The following is a 20,116-nucleotide window of genomic DNA, read 5'->3' on the forward strand; positions in this document are numbered from 1 at the left end:
AGACCTTGGCTTAGGTTGGGAGATCCAGAGCCTCCTCTGCCTCCCCTACCCATCATGGGTTAGGTGGCCCTTCCATGTACATAGCAGCACCCTGTGCTTGCTTCCTCCTTTTGTAATATTGATAATCCAAGGATTTTCTGTGTACTTCTTAATCTTTTGAAGGCTGAGGACAGGGACTGTGTCTTGTTCATTATCGTAAAAAGTGGAGGAGGCCAGTTCATAAAGGGATTTATGTCTTGCTGGAAAGTTTAGACTTTATCCGGGAGGGTATAAAAAGAACCCACTGGAGACATGTCATGCTCACATATGCCTTTCAGAAAGATCACTGTGGGGTTAATAACAAGGCGTGGACATCTGAGAGTGAGGGGGTGTTGGGGAGGGGTCCACACCAGGGGCAGCGAGACCACTTAGCAGCTGCTGCAGCCCAAGCGAGAGAGGGCAGCAGACTGCCCCACGGCCACAAGCACTGTGCATGGAGAAGAGTGGTCACTTCAGAGAGACATTCTGGAGGCAAAATTTATACAATTTGTAACCAACCGTGTACAAAACCGAAGGACTGGGAGAGAAAGAAATCAAGGCTTGGACAGCTAAGCAAATGATGGTGCCAGTCACTTGAAAAGAAATATAGAAGAAGAATCAAGTTGAAGCTGGGGGAATGGGTTGTTTATTTCCATGGCAGCCTTGCTGATTTCAAGGAGCCTGCAAAGCATCTAGGAGGAGACGAACCATTAGGGATCTGTACCTACACAGATCTGAAAGTGAAGGGGGCAGGGGGAACTTGGTGAAAGAAGGTGAAGGAATAAGCCAAAGAACATACATGCATAACCAATAGACACGGTCAAGAGTGTAGTGATGGCCAGAGGGAAGGAGGGGTGGAGGCTGGGTGGAGGTGGGCAAAGTGGGGAGGGAAATGGGGACGTCTGTAATGTGTCAACAATAAAAATAAAGAACAAAATGTTTGAAGGTCTTCAGATTATAAAGAGTACCATAGACCACTCAAGGAAATGTATGTCAAGGAAACAGAATCACAGATGTGGAGAACACTAGGATGGTGGCCAGTGGGGAGGGGTCTGGAGGGATGGGGGAAAAGGTGAGGGAGTTTCAGAATAGGAAGGGGAATGTTAAGAGCAAGTATAGGAAATGGAGTTGCCAAAGAACTTACATTCATGACCTATGGACATGAACAAAGGGGGGGGATCACCAGAGGGAGTGGGGGTACTGGGTGGAGAGGGTCAAAGAGGGAAAACTTGATACAATTGTAATAGCATGATCAACAAAATTTTTAAAAAATTAAAATAGAGGAGAGCTTAAACAAAATCTGAAACAATGTCAAGAGCTAACAGGCTGGTAAAAGAGGAGGAGCTTATGGAAAAACAAAACAGAACAAAACAAGACTGAGGAATAGCCAGAAAGAGGGGTAAAATCAAGAGGCAGTGTAGGCAAGGGAGAGAGAAAGTTCCAGAAGGCAGATGTTATTAATCAGCTATGATTGCACGATTATCACTAAATCTCAGAGGCACGCCATCATAAGCATTCACTTCCTAACCAGATCCCAAGTCTACTGTTCTGCTACTAGAGCTCTGCTCAGGGCCCTGCTCAACACAGGTCTCTGTGTTGGTTGGGGCTCCATGTGTCTCTCCATTTTCTTAGACCAGCAAGCTGTCTGGGGCATGTTCTCCCGGTGATGGCAGAAGCCCTAGAGGTGCACATGGAAGCTCACAATACCTTTTAAGTCCTAGTCTTGGGCTGGTGTTCTAACACTTCTGCCTACATTCTATTGGCCAAAGTAGGTCACAAGACTAGGCCCCCAGGTCAGTGGGCAGAGAAGTGGTCAATACGAATGTGAATTGTAACTGTGGCTGAGCCATCTCATAAGAGGCTTCCTATCGCCCTCAATTAACAAGTTGCATTGCTCACTCAAATGATTGTTCCATGTGTTATAAAACATACCTAGAGCCAGGGACCTGATTGGCTCACACCTTTGGATGACTCTAGCATACCAGGGTCAACCACCAAAAGTCATACTCTTATAAGAGGCAAAGGGGCTTGCCAGGGGAAAATAATCATTTGGTTTATGAGTGTTGGGCAGGTGTTGGGGTCAGGCTTTTTTGGTATCAAGAGAAAGAGTCAAGCAAGCTCACAAAAAGGAGAGTTCATTGTAAGTACAGAAATGAGAAGCCATCAAGAATAAAGTCCGATCTAGGGACCAAATTCTTTCCCCAACTTTCACGTAGGCCTCATGGTCTCTTTCTTGTGTTATTTTAGCTTCTTTCTGCACTTCTGTCACTTTCTGCACTTTCTGCACCATACTCCCCATCTGTCAACTGGATGCTTCTGTTTACTAATAGTGTCTACTCTATCTGAAGTTCTACTTGCATGTAACTCTGGCTGCCCTTGACTCCAGCTTGGGGTATTTTTCTGGCCCTGCTTCTAACTGCCTTGGGCTCTCCATTATTCCTAGTTCCAAGTCCCAAGGGTGAAAATCATATTTGTTCAGCTAATTTCTCACACTAAGCTATGTAACTGGCAAAGTTATAAACTGGTCAGCCTTGAGTCAGATGGCCACCTTAACCTAACTATCTTTAGCCCACTGCAGGAAGACACAAAGATTCAGGAAGTTTCCCTTAGGAAGTATGGTGGGTGGGAAGGTACTAACTGAACTTTCTACTAAGACTCAGATAAGAGCAAGTAGAATGTCCACCCTCTATTTAAAGAGCACCCAGACAGAAATTTCATCCTGTAGGAAGGAGGACTGGAGACGCAGAGACTAAATGATCAATGATCTATTATAGATGTAGAGAGAGCTTCTAGCATGTGACTTATGGAGTATCTCTCACAGATGTCTGAATCCAACCTCACCTACAGGAATTTGCCCCAAGATCCTTGAGATAAAAGCTAAAGAAATAAATTGAATACAGAATTGTAATACTGGGAGAGATGTAAGGAAAGCTAAAGCCATGTTGTCTGGAATCCTCATTCAAAGAATGAGATGCTGACGGAAAGAGGAACAACACAATAAAGGAGGAGGGATGAAAGCCATAGCCATATATGATGGCTGGTGACATAGCAAGACAGCCAGATGGCTGTGGGTGCCCTTTCTACATCCTCAAAGAGTGGAAGCAAGCACGTGCAAGAACAGCCCAGAGTCCCTGGATTACATCACGACATTTCTAAAGGGCATCCTGTGATACCCTTTGAATTCCATCTTACTAGATTTTATTTCCAACCACGCACATAGTGAATAGACACCAGTAGCATCTGGTCGGGTGGCTCTCACTGCTCTTTTCCACAGAATTTGGAGAGCATGCATCCCTAGTGGATCATGGGGAAGATTTGCCTCTCTCTTTTCTGAGAAGCTATCCAATGAGTAGTGAGAGTTTATCTTCCAGTGCTTGTCTCCAAGTACTCAATTATTGCTGTTTCTTTTTTCTTTTCTCTTTTCCTTGCCTTTCTTTCTTTTTCTTTTCCTTTTTTTTTAAAAACCACGGTGCACGTACTATGCTCTTACTTAGAACTGGGTCATATCTGAGGAAGATGATATCACTGGAGATACAGAGCACTTTAGAGTCAATCAGAGAACAATGGTGAATGGCATATGGCCAAGTGTCACACATAACAGTACAGATGACAGTTCAAAGAAGGCAAAGTTAAGTTAGTTACAGTCATGGTAATGGGCTCAGGGATAAAGAAAGGATTAAATGTGAGCTAGCCCCAAGGAAGCTGTTACTACGGCCATTAAAAATTCTCCAAAGTACTTCCCTCTTCTCTCGCCCTAAAAAATACAGCTAAATAATAATTTAAAAATCTATAAATAACGATTTGTTTTAATTTTTAAAATAAACATATGACACACCTGCTACTTTTAAAAGGGGGCGGGGAGGTGTTAGCAAATCAACCCAGAAGGTGTCACAAATCCAAGAAGGTTGAAAATCAACACAGGCAAGTCCCCCTTGGGTCTGGAGGGATTTATGCTTCTTAAGGGCCTCCGGACATTAGCAGCTCAAACCCCCACACTGCATCCTGGCCTCATTTAAAGGACCCATAGGTCAGACCAAAACACTACAGGGCTTTATATGCCAGTTTTTCGTGACTCTCTATAGGTCAGAGGAAGTAAAGCTCATGTAATTAGGGGATAAAGACAGAGGCTGGGAGTGGGGGGATGGAAGCATGATGAAAGTTCCAGAGTTTAAAGGCTCTGTAGGAAGCCAGGGAGAAACTCAATAAAGTCATGTCTTTACGAAACATGTGTTTTCCAAGGTAGAGTAAGCGTACTTGCCATTACGCACAGGGAATTGCTCTGTGACTTGGCGCTCTCACCCACCTGTGGGGCAAAGACGATTTAAATTCATTCTGTTGGCTGCAAGCCCACTGTCATCCTGAGTGGCCTTCTCAATCATCCAACACCGATTCAGGCCCCGTTCAGTCTAAGGTCAGCACTCGAGCATTTAATTGCATTAACTTTATTTCACAGTGGATAATCCAGGTGGTGTTTTATGACAATTCTCTCTGAAGTAAAACATTTGATTGGTTGAACTATTAATAAATAATGCCAAAGAATAAAGCGGTTCCTATAAATGACATGACCAGGCTCAAAAGTGCAGCCTCAACAGGTAATCACCAAAATATGTCAAGAAGCAGTGACCAACAATAATAAAAACAAAGCTGAAAACTAAGAAAAGCCAACATGGAGAAAATAATGGAGAAGGGCTCATAATCCTCAGAACAAATACAAAAGAATCTCATTGTCCCGGTGACAAACACCAATACCCAAATCAATTAGATCCCAGAATCAGCCTCCTAGATTCCAGCTGTGTTATTAAGAATATAGTGAATCCCACGATCCTTCAGACTAGATACTGATGTTAATGGACTCAGTGATATTCTGAAAACTGTGTGTCACACTGATAACCATTCATACTACCCACCCACTTCTGTGGTTCACCAGCAAATATTACCAGGAATATACTTATGATGACATAAAATGTCATGTGATATTCAAACAGAGTTTATCAACTAGAAATTTTTGTCACCTATCATTACAAAGGAAAGTATTTTTTATGTCTCTGAGTTTTTTCAGTCTTCATTCATTATCTATCACCCATCCATCCTTCCATCGATTTGCCCATACATCCAGTCTTCCCTCTCTCCTGCCTTCCCTCTCTTTCTTCTAAGAATTGTGTACTGAGCATCTGCTAAATGCCCAGCACTGTCCTGAGCCTCAGAAAGACAGTTTTGCACAAGATGGACAAGGAGCTTCCTCCAGTGTAGTTTCCATTTCAGAGCAGGAAGGCAGACAAGAAACAAATAAACAGGGGAGACTTCCGCCAAGATGGAGGCATAGGTGGAGATGCCGTGCTTTCTCACACAACCAAGTTTAGAGACAATGAAATATTAGCAACAGAAAACACAGAAAACTGAACTTTTTGGAAGTCTGATAACAACAAATTCTTCAGCCTGACTGGTAAGAGGGGTGAAACCAGCAGCTGGCAGAGCGGGGTAGCACAGGAAAACTCGGTCAGATGGACTCAGGTGCGCGGAATCCAGGCGCGGGGTTGAACCTAGTGAGCGACACAGCGAGTGACCCCCGGGGAAACAGCGAGGAAGCAGGGCTGCGGGTTGACTGTGGTCGTGCATTCGTGGGCGGATAGACAAGTGAGGGAGTGGGTGATTAGATGGGACTCAGCAGGCCCCCTGAGGCAGCAGAGGACACCGCCATTTCCCCGCTCTGACCCTGCCTCCACATACAGCATCATAATCCAGCGACTCTGAGTGGCCCGGCCCCGGTGAACCACATAAGGCTCTGCTCTTCACCCAGCAGCGTGAAACGCAGAGGGGGCCGCCATTTCCCCGCTCTGACCATGCCCCCACATACAGCATCACAACCCAGTGACCTGGGAGTCCAAGGCTCCACTCCTCACACTTAACGGGCATGAACAGACCAAAAATTGCTCAAGAAGATCTCAAAGCCCCAGAGCCTATAAATCTAAGCGATGAAGAAACAGCAAAACTCTCAGACGCACTGTTTAAAACACTGGTGATCAGGATCCTCACAGAACTGGTTGATTATAGCCACAAATTAGACAAACATATGAAGGCGAAACTAATTGAAATGAATGGAATTGCACAGGAAACCAATAGCGATGAAAAGGAAACTGGGACTCAAATCAATGGAGTGGACCAGAAGAAAGCAAATAATGGCCAAACAGAAAAGAGTCAAGAAGCAAGAATTCAAAAAAAATGAGGAGAGGCTTAGGAACCTCCAGGACATCTTTAAACGCTCCAACATCTGAATCATAGGGGTACCAGAAGGGGGAAAGGCACAGCTACCAGGGGAAAACTTATTTGAACAAATAATAAAGGAGAATTTCCCCAATCTGGCAAAGGAAATAGACTTCCAGGAAATCCAGGAAGCTCAGAAAGTCCCAAAGAAGTTGGACCCAAGAAGGAACACACCAAGGCACATCATCATTACATTAGCCAAGGTTAAAATGAAGGAGAGAATCCTAGAAGCAGCAAGAGATAAGGGGACAGTCACCTACAAAGGAGTTCCCATCAGACTGTCAGTGGATTTTTCAAAAGAGACCTTACAGGCAAGAAGGGGCCTGAAGGAAGTATTCCAAGTCATGAAATCCAAAGACCTACATCCCAGATTGCTCTATCCAGCAAAACTTTCATTTAGAATGGAAGGGCAGATAAAGTGCTTCTCAGATAAGATCAAATTCAAGGAGTTCATCATCACCAAGCCCTTATTATATGAAATGTTAAAGGGACTTATCTAAGAAAAAGAAGTTAAAAAAACATGAACAGTGAAAGGACAGCAAACTCACAGTTATTAACAACCACACCTAAAACAAAAGCAAACTAAAAGGACAGCTAGATCAGGAGTGGAAACGTAGAAAGGAAGATCTCAGGGAGGGTTAGCAACAGGGAAGTGGGAGAAGGAGAAGGGGGAAGAAGGTACAGAAAATAAGTAGCATAGACAGTAGATAGAAAATAGATGGGGGGGGCAAGAATAGTATGGGAAATACAGAATCTAAAGAACTTGAGACACATGGTCATAAACTAAAGGGGGGGTAATGGTGGGGATGGGAGGTAGGGTGGAGGGGAATGAAAGGGGGAATAGAACAACTGTAATGGCATAATCAATAAAAAATCAATAAAAAATCAATAAATGATTAAAAATAAATAAATAAAAAGAAACAAGTAAACAAATATATGAATAAAGAAAATCAGACAATGCTCAGAGCTACAAGGGAGAGAGCACAAGTCATGGGAGAGAATAAGACTGCGTTAGAGAAGGTGGTGGACAGAGGTTGGAGGGACAAGGGACAGCTGCACTAACACCTGAACATGGGAGAAGATCAGCTATAACTCAGGGTTCCTCAGTTTCTCTGTCTCAGTGTTGTTGATATTTTGGACTGGATAAGTCTTTGTTCTGGGGGATTATCCTGTGTATTGATCCCGGCCTCTGCCCACTAGTTATCACTGCAACCCCATCTCCACGTCATGACAGTCAAAAATGTTTCCAGACACTGCCAAACATTCCTGGGGGATGGAATCACCCCTGCACAAGAACCACTGGGCTACTCGGAGATCTGGAGGGAAATCACTCCAGAGAGAGGAGTCAGCACAGACAAACCCTATGGTGGGAAAGGAGGCCAGTGTAGGTGAGAGCAGCCAGCAAAGCTCAGAGTAAAGTGAGATGAGGTTGGGAGAGCGCCAGTTCAGAAGGACCTCACAACCACGGTAAGATCTGACTCTGGGATCCAGTCACAAACACATATTCTTGGTAGAGAAGCTGTTAGTCCAACATGGTAAATAATAAATGTGTGAACCCAAATTATAAAACTGTCTATGCTTCAGTAATTAACCAAGGGGTATCAAGCCAATCCAGAGTTTGGGAATTCATCCTGCATCCAAATGCCCATTCCATAGCAACATTAGAGAAGAATCATCTAGGTGTCTATTTTATCTCCACTCTGGTGACTATCTCCTCAGTAGGTCATTGTAGTTCATTAATTCCTCTTCATAAAAATGTTCTAACTCATTTTTTAAAAGGTCTGCATTGAACATCACCAGTACTAAGTGAAGAAACACTTTATTTATCATCCTCTGTGGCTCTGGACAGGACCAGGGTTGTCAACAGTAAATAAATCATATGTCACATCTGATTTGTGTTCAGTCTACATGTTATTTTATCAGAGGTTAAAAAAATAAAAAGATGGGCCTTAAATTGCCAGCACTGGAATCTTTTGGGAGGAGTTTATGCTTAGACAGGAACAATAAGATTCTTCTTTTTTGTTTTTCTTAAAAGAAGATACAATTTATGATGATGACCTTCTTGAACATTGTAATAGACACACCTTAACATGCATGGAAGTGAAATAAAATTTCTCAGCTGGGTTATATCTGGGGAAAGTTGTACTGAAAGCTGAAAGACCGACTCCCCAACACCTTCAAATTTCAACTTTCCAAAAGTTGCCTTCACAATTACTCTAGCATGATTAATTGTGCTGCAGGCTAAGAAATTGACTCCATGTCAGAAATAACGACAAAAACAGAGTTTGGAACAATTGTAAATGGTGTAATACGCAGACTTTGGGTCATAAGACAACAAAAAAGGCAAGGCGATTTTGCAGAGAAGCAATGGTGACAAAGCGAAAAGAAGGGTAAACATCTGTACCCTCCCTTCAGCTCCAAGGTCACAGAAGCTACATGATCTAGTGGAAAGAGTTTGGGGGCAAGAAATGGAGTTGCCAACTTATGCACCACTAACCACATGTCTGGCTTTGGCAAATCTCTGTGATTTGCCTCTGTTTTTTTACTTGCTGAATAGGTACAATAAGAGCGAGCATACTTAGCTCACAGGGTGGGTCATATAACACAATACACCAAATGTTCAAAAAACACATAGAAAATATAGAATCTTATAAATATCTAAAGAATTATGATCCATAAATCACTACAAGGCCTGGGGCTTTATCCTATGAATGGTCTTATGTGGCCAAAAAGAAGAAATCCCAATATTAAATTTCACTGCAAGCGGTCCACGTCATTCACAAGTCAAGACGGTCTGTGGAGAATGTTCAGATCGTTTTCCTACATGATACAAGATGCAAAAGGCACCAAGTAAGACACAACAGAAAGGTGTCTTCTCCAAGCCTGTCCTCCACAGTCATTTTCACTGAGTCACATGAACCCCCGTCCATGAAGAATTAAATTCTTTCCTTCATTCATCCAACCACTAGTACTGAATGCCTACAATGTGAAGAGAGACTGCTGGCCCTGGGATATGGAGATTAATAACTTAGGTTCTTGTCCTTGAAGAGCTTACCCTGTGATTGACAAGCAGAAGAAGAGGGAGTATCTAATTTTTTTGGACATAGGACTACACCAGGTACTTTCTATATGATTTTATACATTTTATGGCCATTTTTCAGATGACAGAAATGGGATGTTTCAAAAAGCTCACGTACAACCACAAAGCTTCTAACTAGGAAGCGGAATCTGAGCCTGTTCATTCATTCACTCACCTAATTTACTGAATGCCTACTATGTGCCTGGAACAATGCAGGCAGTGGGCATACAGCAGAACACAATACAGGCAAAGCCTCTGTTCCTTTGATGCACACATAATTGTGAGGGAAGACGGATAAAAAGCAATCAATGCAGGCCTGCCTGATGCCAACATCCCAGACTCTCCCACATGCTGCCTTCCACTGAGACATCACTTTATGGTGACGGAGAAGAGCGAGAGAGGAGACGCTCACACACACAAAATAAAACAAGCCCAAAATGACCAGGTCCCAGAAACCAGAGATCTAGAAAGAATAAAGCCAGATAAAAGGGACTGCCAGAACAATCAAATGTCCTCCTCCAAAGTCTAAATTGAAAATGCGTGCATTTGGTTTGAGTGCCTGTAAACCCAGAGGCAGGAAGCTCATAGACCATCAACAGCTCAAAGGCCACTCCTGTCTGGGCACAAATAGGAAAACCAGCTCTTCACCAGAAGGCCTGAGGTTTAGAGAAATTAAAAGGCCTGGGTCCCTGGCTCCTGCAAATAGCGAGACAAGATGGAAGCATATGCCTCCCTGCCTGGCAGCAGCACTCCCTGGCCTGGAATGATGTGTCTACACTGGCCAAGGGAAGCTGGCAGCCACAGTGGCCCCGGGTGGAGAGAAGACACTGCCAACCAGCACCGGCACGGGGCTTCCCGACAGGCAGCTCTTGCTGAAACAAAGAGGGACGAAGGGAAGAGCTGTGGATGTCCAGCCTCCGTGCTCATATCTAAAAACCGAGAGCAGTGCTGTGCTAATGGAAGGTCGGATCTGCTCCAAAACCTTCAGCACCGTGTCTGGGATGCAATCTGAGTAATTTCCCGATGCCTCTTCTCTGCATAATGGATTTGAGTTATAAAGGGATTTATGCCCCCAGGACCAAATTACCCAGATAATTGAAGATACAATGAGGAGTGGGAGTTGGGGGGGCAAAGGGGAAAGAAAGAGAAAGGTCTCAATTACACAAATTTCTCCTTCACCCTGAATGAGTTCAGCATTTGAATTCACCATGCAATTTAATTTTTAAAGTCACGTCATATTCACAGACAGCCCTGGTTTGGAGATTTGGATTCCATTACTTTCTGAAGGACAGGGAAGCTGCATCAAGGCCCAGTTGAAGGTAGGCCTGCCGACTCTGGAGCCCCGCCCCGACTCTCCCACACTCCCCACCCCAGACCTCCAAGAGGAGACTCCACCTCCTGGTTTAAGCCTCACAGTCACAAATCGATCTATGACACTGTATTAAGGTTAGAGAAGCTCACTATGAAAGCAGGGTTGGGTGAAGCCCGTAGAATCACTTTGGGATCTCCAACCCATCCCTCAGTCATCCTAGGAATCTGATGGTCATTTTAAAGACAGGAGGGTTTGACTACCTCAGAGCTGCATGCCCACTCTGTCCCCGTTCCTTTTCCGCAATGGTTTTTATATTTGAGGGCACACAAGAATGACTTGCTGAGTTCTAGGCACAAAACACCGCCCTGTATGCATGTGTTAAGAGATTTTCAAACTTAACTTTGTCATCTCCATGCCGATGCAACACCTCAAGCTCAAGGAAAATGTGTCCCCAGAATGTTGCTTTGTGGGCCTACCTTTTGGACTAATGACTGCAAGGTAAGTGCAAAATCTTGCTCCATTACACACTCAGTGGAAGAAATTCATGAAATGTCAGCATCCAAAAAATCTGGTAAAACACTGCTGTTCCTGTCTAAGTGCTTTCTACCACATAGGTCCCCTTTGCTCTCAAAGGTGGAGAAAGGGACACAAAGAGATACTTTAGTCAAGTTCCCAATAATCTAATGCAGGTTTATTGAGATTAAGGAATCTTCATTATAGATTTCTTATGTACTTGGGTACATTTTACTGTATTTATGAGACTCATTTTGTCAGTGTTTACAGAGCTGGATGGACACATGGATAAAAATCAAAGACTTTGAAATATTACCAGAGTCTGGGAGCCCCAGAGTCAGGGGTGTAACAGATAATGGAATGCTTCAGTAAATTTGGTGCATTATGCATGGAATTTGCTAGGCACCCACCACTGGTCAGCTCAGGTAAAGCCCATCACGAAACACCAAAGGGCTTAGGGGCGTGGGCAGGATGGATGGTGGTGAGTAGTCTGTAAACAAGTGTTAAACCGCTTATTCCAGCACTCCCGCAAATGGCCTAAAAGATTTTCCCAGCATCCTCCTGCTCTCTATGAGTCACTATGGGGAATAGCAGTGAGGTTTGGAGGTGAATTATAACCATTCAGTGAAGCATTTCCCTCCAGACTGTACAAAGGAAAGGGGCTATGTTAGTAAATTTATTGACTATTTCATTAGATCAATATGGAATATGATTTAAAAGGCTCTGCCCAGGCTCTTTAAATCTATTTAATCAAACCAATTAATAAAAAAAAAAGTAAGAAGTTGAAGCATATCCTGTAAGGTGCATCATAAATATATTCCCTTACTTGGGCTTTTGATCTCGCCCAGGTAATTAACAGCTTTAGTTAAGTTCAGTCATTCCTTCATGCCTGGCTATGGCCATAAAACCCCCCAGGCTATGTGTAGCTCTTGGATTTATTATGTTTTTCTTACTGCAAGAGCGTCTCTCACATTCCGCCTTCTCCCCCCCGAGAAAGTTTATGTAGCCATTGCTTTTGCAGCTGTCACAAGGGCTGGTGAGCTTTGTACAGCCTAAAAGGCTGCACACACTCAGCTGCTGGTCTCCAGTTCGGGCATCTCTTCACTCGTGCCTAGCTGTGCCACACTAGCTCATCAGTAGGTCTGGAGAGACAAAAATATCCTGAAGGCCTGACTTCCAAGGTTCTTCACTCCTGCTCTCTGTGCATTCTTAGCTACCTTTCATGAATAAAATGACCTCTCCAGGTTACAGAAAATATGGTTTCGATTATGGGATTTGAGGTGGTTGCCCTCCTTGTAACTGGAGAGGAAGAACCATTGTCTATCTGGTGACTCCATTCCCATCGATCCTCCTTCAAGTCCTTCTCCACTGGTTGCCCAGATCCAGTCTTCCTAGCAGTGGAGCCTTTTGATGCCTAAGTAATTCGACATATCATCCAGAAGTGGGAGGAAAAGTTAGTTGTCGATCCAATTCCAGAGTCAATGTCAGCTTGGTCTGAGGCTGAGCTGGGAGCATCATTCTTCTTTACAGTCAGAGGAACCTCTGTTTGAAAGGACAGCAAATGTTTCTCCAAACCTCCCTTCTAACTCCATTTGAGGAGCAGCATGGTGAGTTTGATTACCCCAGTAGCTGCTCCAGGATCCTTCCAGAGCTGAAAGCAGGGTCTGACAAAATGTAGCAGTTAGCTATAACTTCAAACCACGTGCCAACTTTCGGCCTTCTTAAATAAGTCACAAGTTTTTGGTGCAAAGTTTGGGGAGGTAAGACTCTCTTTGTGATAAAACGGGTTTTCTGTGAGTGACTATTTTCTTGTCTCCATGCACTGGAGAGCTGGAAGGACTCATGAAATCCCACTTGAGGGGCTGGAATCAGAGGGCTGGCCATGCCAGGCTATGGCCAACAACAGCCTGGGCTACTTTTGCCTCCGTCTACTTACCTTGGTCCGACTCAGTAAGTGTGTACTGAATCGTCACCGTTCTAGGCATTGTCAGAAAAGACATGCAGTAAACATAAAACCCACAGGGAGCACAGGATTTTATAGTCTTTGTAGCAGATAAAAGCAGGCTGACATGAAATGCTCATGTTTAAGACCATCTTCGCCTTAAACTACCTCTTTACACGAACTCTTGGCAATCACTGACTCAACATTTACTGAGTGTCTACACTACACACCTGTGTATGTGAGAGAGCAAGAGAGAGACAGAGAGAGAAAGAGAGAGATAAAAAGGTAAGTGAGTAATTACTAATCTTTATGGGTTTACTGCAGAGTAAAGGAGGTAGAAGATGCAAATAATTTTGTGGCATCTCATACCATGAAATTTACATGAAAAGACCCAAAAGAGTTTAATTCAAATCTTCATACCATTTTAATATAGTCTAAACTACCTAGTTTATTGTACAATGAAACCCCACCAATTTGTTGAAAACACGCGAAGATCCCTTTGCTTTATGTAAACTTCTGATCTAGAGAACACATTTAATAAAGTAGTATTTAAAAATGTATAGTCACTCAAATTCCAGTTGACAGGATATCTAGCAGAGGGTGTACTTGGACAACTCACTTAAAATAGGAAGGACTTTCTACATCAGTTGCTTGTAAGCAGGGTTTCTAAGACGCCTGGGGTGACTTGAAAACTGAGTTGTTTAACCACTGCAATCACATTACATCATCCTAAACAGCAAATTTTTTTCAAAGAGATCTTCCTTCCTAGACTTACATAATTTTTGAAGAAATGTCCTCTTCCAATACCAATACCTTATAGCTCAGCCCCTATTTCAATAACCGCTATTACCAAATTGCAGAAGTAACAGTCATTGTTGTACGTGAAACTTTCTGAACCCTTGGGAAATGTCAGATACTGGGCTAAGTGCTGTAAGTGCCTCATCTCACTGAGTGTCACAACAACCCTATGGGGTAGGTCATCTTATTAGTTCTGTTTCACAGATGAAAACACTGAAGCCAGAGGACCCACAGCTCGTGGAGACTGTCTGCATCCGCAGCTCCTACTTTTAAATGAATCCAAAATCAATGCAGTCGTGTCACGTACATGCACTTCAGGGTTAAAATAAGTAAGTAGGTTGGCAAAAGTCCCAAAAATATCCACAAGCGCAGAGGGAACAAATGTGATTTTTTTCCCTACCAATTTCCTTTCAACCTCCTGATTTCTAGAGGGACCGTTTTCGCTCAGCGCCTCCTGTTCTTTTGCCTGCCCTCCAATCAAAGATGCTCAAGTGGCCAAATCCACTTAAAATATAGAAAATGTTCCTTCCTCTTGCTTCAGGTGCTTGTCTGCATGAGGCAACTCTGGGACGCCTGGTGAAGAGGGAGCTCAGAAGATGGTGTGTAATTCCCATCACTAAAATTAAATTATTAATTTTTTATCAATTAATTGGACGAGGATTGGTGGGAAAGATGGGCTCGCATCTCAGCGGAGCTCTACTGGGTGCCAGATAAAACAAGAAATCTGCCAGGGTGAGATGGTAAGAGGGGAGGAAAAGCCACAGTAGTAATAAATGTGAGAATCCCCAAGTTTCAGGAGAGGGAGAGCAAACCAGCTCCCAGGAGGAGAGGCGCAGAATCGCTGAGATTTCTCTAGGGGGCCTTGACGGAATCAGCCCTCCAGGCCTTGTAAAAAGAGACTCTACTGTTTGCCCAGGAGTTGCTTTTCTTAATTCTCTCACATACTGAGGAAGAGCAAATCCCAGAGAAGGGAGGCTTCTAGCCTCCCTTTGAACAGATGAAAAGCGTTTTTACTCAGAATATTTTCCTTAAAATATGAAAATAGCTTGTATTTTCTGGGTATATAAATAAATCACATTCATTACAAATATATCAAAAATTTTCAGCTTTTTTTTTTACTTTAAATTCCACTACTACAGATAACCATTGTTAACATTTTAAGAAGCACCATTCCATGCATTTTTTTTGTATAATGGAAAGTATGGACAGCTACAAAATTCTAGTTATTAGTTTATTGAACAAATATTTACTGAATACCTACTATGCACCAGCAATCATAATTACACATGCTATTCTCCAACATTTTTTAAACTGATAAGAACAGATACTACACTTGATCTTAGCCAAAAGGCCGAGAAGCGATCTCCAACATTTTTTAAATTCAATAATATGAGGTGAACTTATTTTCATGTCAGTAGTGATCTACATGATCATTTTGAAACATTGCAGCATGTTTGCCCACAATTCCAATGACAGAATTTTACATTCTTTGCAACTTCTTGCTATCAAAAACAATGAAGTAACAAGAAGCCTTGTAACATTTCTTTGATGATGTCTTCTAGATGACAGTCACTGGAAATTCAAAACACCTTACATTTATATAATACTTCACAATTCTAGTTGGCATCACATTTATAGCATAAAGAGACTAGTTTCTGGAAAACTCACATCAAAATTGGTTTCACTGTGTCACAGTTAATATTGCATACACCTGGCTTTCCCTAACAAATTTGAGACAACAAGGTTTGACAGATGAGGAAACTGGATTACAAAATATATGTGTGCGTGAAAGAGAGAAAGAGAGAGGCCTAAAAATAACTCTCTGAAACTGAACACCAGGCATCTCAACACTGCCAGAGTGAAGGACAGCGTGAATGCGTCCACTGGATGAAAAGAAAACTCTAGTAGCCCCACAGATCCTTCCAGATAAAAAGTGCCCTGAGGAGGGAGGCTATACCTGTATTTCCTGTGTCGCCAGTGTATTCCCAGTGCCCAGCCTGGGCTGTGGAACATGACAGGTACTCAATGAACAAACCACCTGACAGGTCTTCCTCACAACAAACCACATCAGCTCCCACCCTCATCCCCACTCAGCAACAGAAACTCTGAAATGAAGCAGGGAATCCACAGCTTAGTGTATTATATATCAGTCTTATCCTACAACAAGTTTCTCATTCTGAAGGAGCTGCAGGTAGCAAGTCTCCTCCACAGCAAGTTCAGATCCTTGAGCTGAAGGAGATGAGTACAAAGTAAACAAAGAAGAGGGATTACAAAGCACCCACCGAGTGTTTTACTTGCCCTTCCTGAAAATGTCCTCCCAACTTCTTTTTACCAAATTCTGTTCATCTCCCCCATCTCCCCCCACCTCCTCCTCCTAACCCATAATATTACCTCACCCTCTGTCTCGGTCAGAAACCTGTCTTGCGTACTAACTCATACATACATACCTTGTATATATAAAGGAGCATTACCAACTGGGTGATTCTTGAAAATCAGCCATTCGTCATGCATATTGATCACTAGGGTAGCATGGTATGAATCAGAGAGCAGCAGTCATTAAATCAAAGATTTATACTAGTAAAAGAGCACCAAAGCAATTCATCAATTCCATACCACCCTTGGTGATTAATTAGGCTACAATCTGACAGCTTAGAAGCTGGTTCACAATTAAGGCTATTACGGTTAGAGGTGGGTCGTGTTTTTCTTTTTTCCTTCCTTTTAGTGGGGACACTAATCTGGTAGGCTTGTAGCACCCTGTACTTTTCTTTCATAGCACTTATTCCAGTTGGCAAACACAGACTTATCAATGAGACTGTGTTTAAATCCTCTCTTTCCCTTAGCCCATAAGATCCGCAAAGCCTCAGAGACACCAGCACAGTGCCTAGCATACAGTAGGACTTTAATCAATGGGTGCGAGCAAATGAATTTATTAACCAGAAGCTTCTGATGCTTCAGGCCCAGATGAAGCATCCCTTACAGTGGGACTTCCAACGTTTCCCACTGGGCCTTTTTCCGAGTTAAATTGAATCTTTCTAGACTGGGAAACACACCGGAAAATTGTTTGGCATCATCAACTGCAGCCAGAACATGCACACTTATGCCCAGTAATTCCGCTCCTGTGTATACCCAACAGGAATGTGAACAAATTTCCACCGAGACATGTACAAGAAGGTTCATTCACAGAAGCACTGCAATTAATAGACCAAGCTGGAAACAATCCAGCTGTTCATCAGCAGAAGAATAGATCCATAAACTGTGGTATGTTCCTAAGTGGAAAACTACACGGCAATGAGTATGAACCAACTGTAGCCCTCATGCAACAACACAAAACAACATGGATAAATCTCGCAAACCTCATGTTGACAAGATGAAACCAAAACAAAGGGGTGCCACACAGCATAGGCTGTGTGATTTTACACAAAGCACAGTCAAAGCTGGGCAAAACTGATGTGTGGCATCAGCGGCTGGCTGACACGGCAACTCACCTGAAGAGTTAGCACCTGGGCGGGAGCGCGAGGAGCCTGCAGGGATTCGGACAAGACCCTGCTTCCTCTCTGAGTACTAGTTACGCAGGTATGTTCACTTAGTCATTTTCTGTTGTTTCATTTTGTAATAATAACTAGAGTTATACGATCAGTGTTCTATTCCTTGTGTATGTAAGAGTTCAACCAAATTTTATTTCTTTTTAAAAGATAACCTGGTTTGTTTTTCTCTGTGTGGTAGAAGGGTGATGAGCAGCTTCATAAATACCCCAGCCTCACACTTGATTCCAGAAAGTGTCCGTTGGTAGAGATTCTGAAGAGTAAGGTGCACTTTCAAATGGAGATTAAACTCCAGGCCCCTTCCAATCCTAAAATCTATGAGTAACCTTTTGGGAAGCGGTAGAGGATCCAGTGTCCAGTAATCCTGGATGGCTTGCCCTAACTTGGCCATTCTCAGAAGAGTGAAAGGAGGCCATTAGAGACTACCTTTCTGCATCACCTGCCACAATTTCCCCTGCCAACTCCTGCAAAGCAAATGGGCCTCCTATAAGCTGAGAGAGTTCAAAAAAACTGGGTGTGATGAAGAAATGCAGTGCTTTGGGGAAGTTCAGAGATGTATGATAATCCCTAGCATTAGGCCAGAAAACTAACACCTAGACTTATAATAACAAAGCCCTCTATTTCTTGAAGATTCCACATGTATCCGGGCACTGGTTTTATGTACTTTTTACATAGTCACTTCTTTAATACGTAAAACACCCTATGAGATAGATACAAAGCTCTGTAACTGCAAAAGGGCTGAATCACATCCACTGTCTGAGCCTCAGATCCAAGTCTGTGAAGGTGGGAATGTAACGCCATGCCCACAGCACAGTGGTCATGGGAAGAGGCTCTGCAACAAGACTAGCAGGGTTCAAATCCCAGCTAAGCAACTTACTAGGTGTGTAACCTGAATAAAATACTCAACTTCTCTCTGCCTCACTTTTCTTATCTGCAGAGTGGAATTACTAATAGTTATCTACCTCACAGAATTACTATAAGGAGTAATGAAGATTACTTCTTCATTTGTGTATGGCATTTAGAACTATGCATGGTACATAGTAAGTCTTTGATCAACGGTAGGTATTTGCTAATATTATTATTTTACATCATTTTATTTGTATGTCTACTCTTCCTAAGAACCAGAAGATATTACATATTCAGCTAGTGTAATTTTTAGTGGAACAAAGTTGTCAGTAATTGTTCTCTACTGGTTTAAGATCTATTGGGGATCTTTCAGTCTAGATCCTTAAAATGCAGAGGACATAACGGTTATATCAGACTCCACACTTCTTGAAAGGCAAGATCATATCTGTCTTGCTCATTGTTGCACCCTGAAGCCAACCACAATGCCTGACATCTGCCAGCCACTTGACAGATATTTGCTAAATGTTTTACTAAATATTTTCCCAGTATTCCTACCTAATCTTTCCAATTTGCACCCACCCAGAAAAGATCTGGTTATTTACAGAAATTTTTCTCCACCATAACGGCCTCAGATATGTCTAATTTTTTACATTAAAAAACAACTTGATAAGGCAAATAAAATATACCTTTCCGAAGGATTCACTGTGTGTTCATTCACCAATGTGTTTAAACTATGACTCAACACATCAAAATCTGACTTATCCTTACTTTTTAAAGACTGGCTCATCCTAAAATCAGATTCAGTAAGACTTTCATCCTCAGAACACAAACCTCCAATTCATTCATTTGTTCATCCATTCATTCGCTCATTCATCAAGTCTTTATTAAGCACCTTGTGTCTGTGTTTAGTGGCCTCAGTTGTAAATAACAGAAACCTCAGCCAAACACATCTTGAAATAAAAGAGTGTAGAGCCCACAACAGGATGTCCACAGGCAGTTGTGTGGGCTTCATGTCTGGTCTGATTCAGCAGCTCACCTTGTCACCCAGGACCCAAACTCTTCCTATATGTCCACTCTGTCATCCTCGGTGTTGACCTCATTCGAGTGCAGCTGCTGCAGGCTGTGGCCAACCCTATTGGTTACCTACCTAACAGCCATACTTTCCAAGTCTTCCTTTGTTCACCTCTGAGCATGGAGGCCCAGTTTTGCTCAGGTATCAGCATACTTCTTCAACTCCTCCTAAATGTAGGTGTTTTAATGATCTAAGCCAATTACAGTCTTCATTTGTCTTCCTACAACTGTTTGAAGCAAGCACATCTAAGGAGCCTTGGTGATGTTAGTGGAAGTCACCTGTGGCCCTTCAAGAAATGTTTTCCACACATGTAAAGAGACATAAGTCAGGAAGTTGCCCCTTTTCCTCTTCTGGACACTCTCATATCTCTGGTGTGAACTGATTCCTGGAGCTGGTGTAATCATCTTGTCACCACACGGAAAGTGAACAACACATAGTCTAGGAAGATGGTAGGTATTTTTTGCCCCCAGAATTAATCAACCCTGGAACTGTCCAATTTCTAGACTCCTTCTTATGTGATAAATTATAAAATAAACCATATTCTTTAAGCTGATTTTAGCTGAGTCTATGAGAAAGCTAGAAAGACTGTTGATATATAATTATCACCACACAAACACACCTACTAGAGGAAAGAAAACAATCATCCCTTTCTAAGTATTTCTCTGAAAATAGAAAAAAAATTACCCAGATGTCTCAATCTCCCCCCTCCTCCCCCCACTTCCTCTCAGTTCTA

General features: G+C 42.7%; 1 pseudogene; it reads right to left on the bottom strand.

Annotated features, from left to right (window-relative positions):
• Positions 1–15,122: 15,122 nt before the first annotated feature.
• LOC119054389 (uncharacterized) lies at positions 15,123–15,286 on the bottom strand (annotated as a pseudogene).
• Between the last annotated feature and the right edge of the window lie 4,830 nt (positions 15,287–20,116).

The sequence above is a fragment of the Artibeus jamaicensis genome, unplaced genomic scaffold, assembly GCF_021234435.1.
Source record: "Artibeus jamaicensis isolate MK-2021 breed Jamaican fruit bat unplaced genomic scaffold, CSHL_Jam_final contig_432, whole genome shotgun sequence".
NCBI classification, from domain to species: Eukaryota; Metazoa; Chordata; class Mammalia; order Chiroptera; family Phyllostomidae; genus Artibeus; species Artibeus jamaicensis.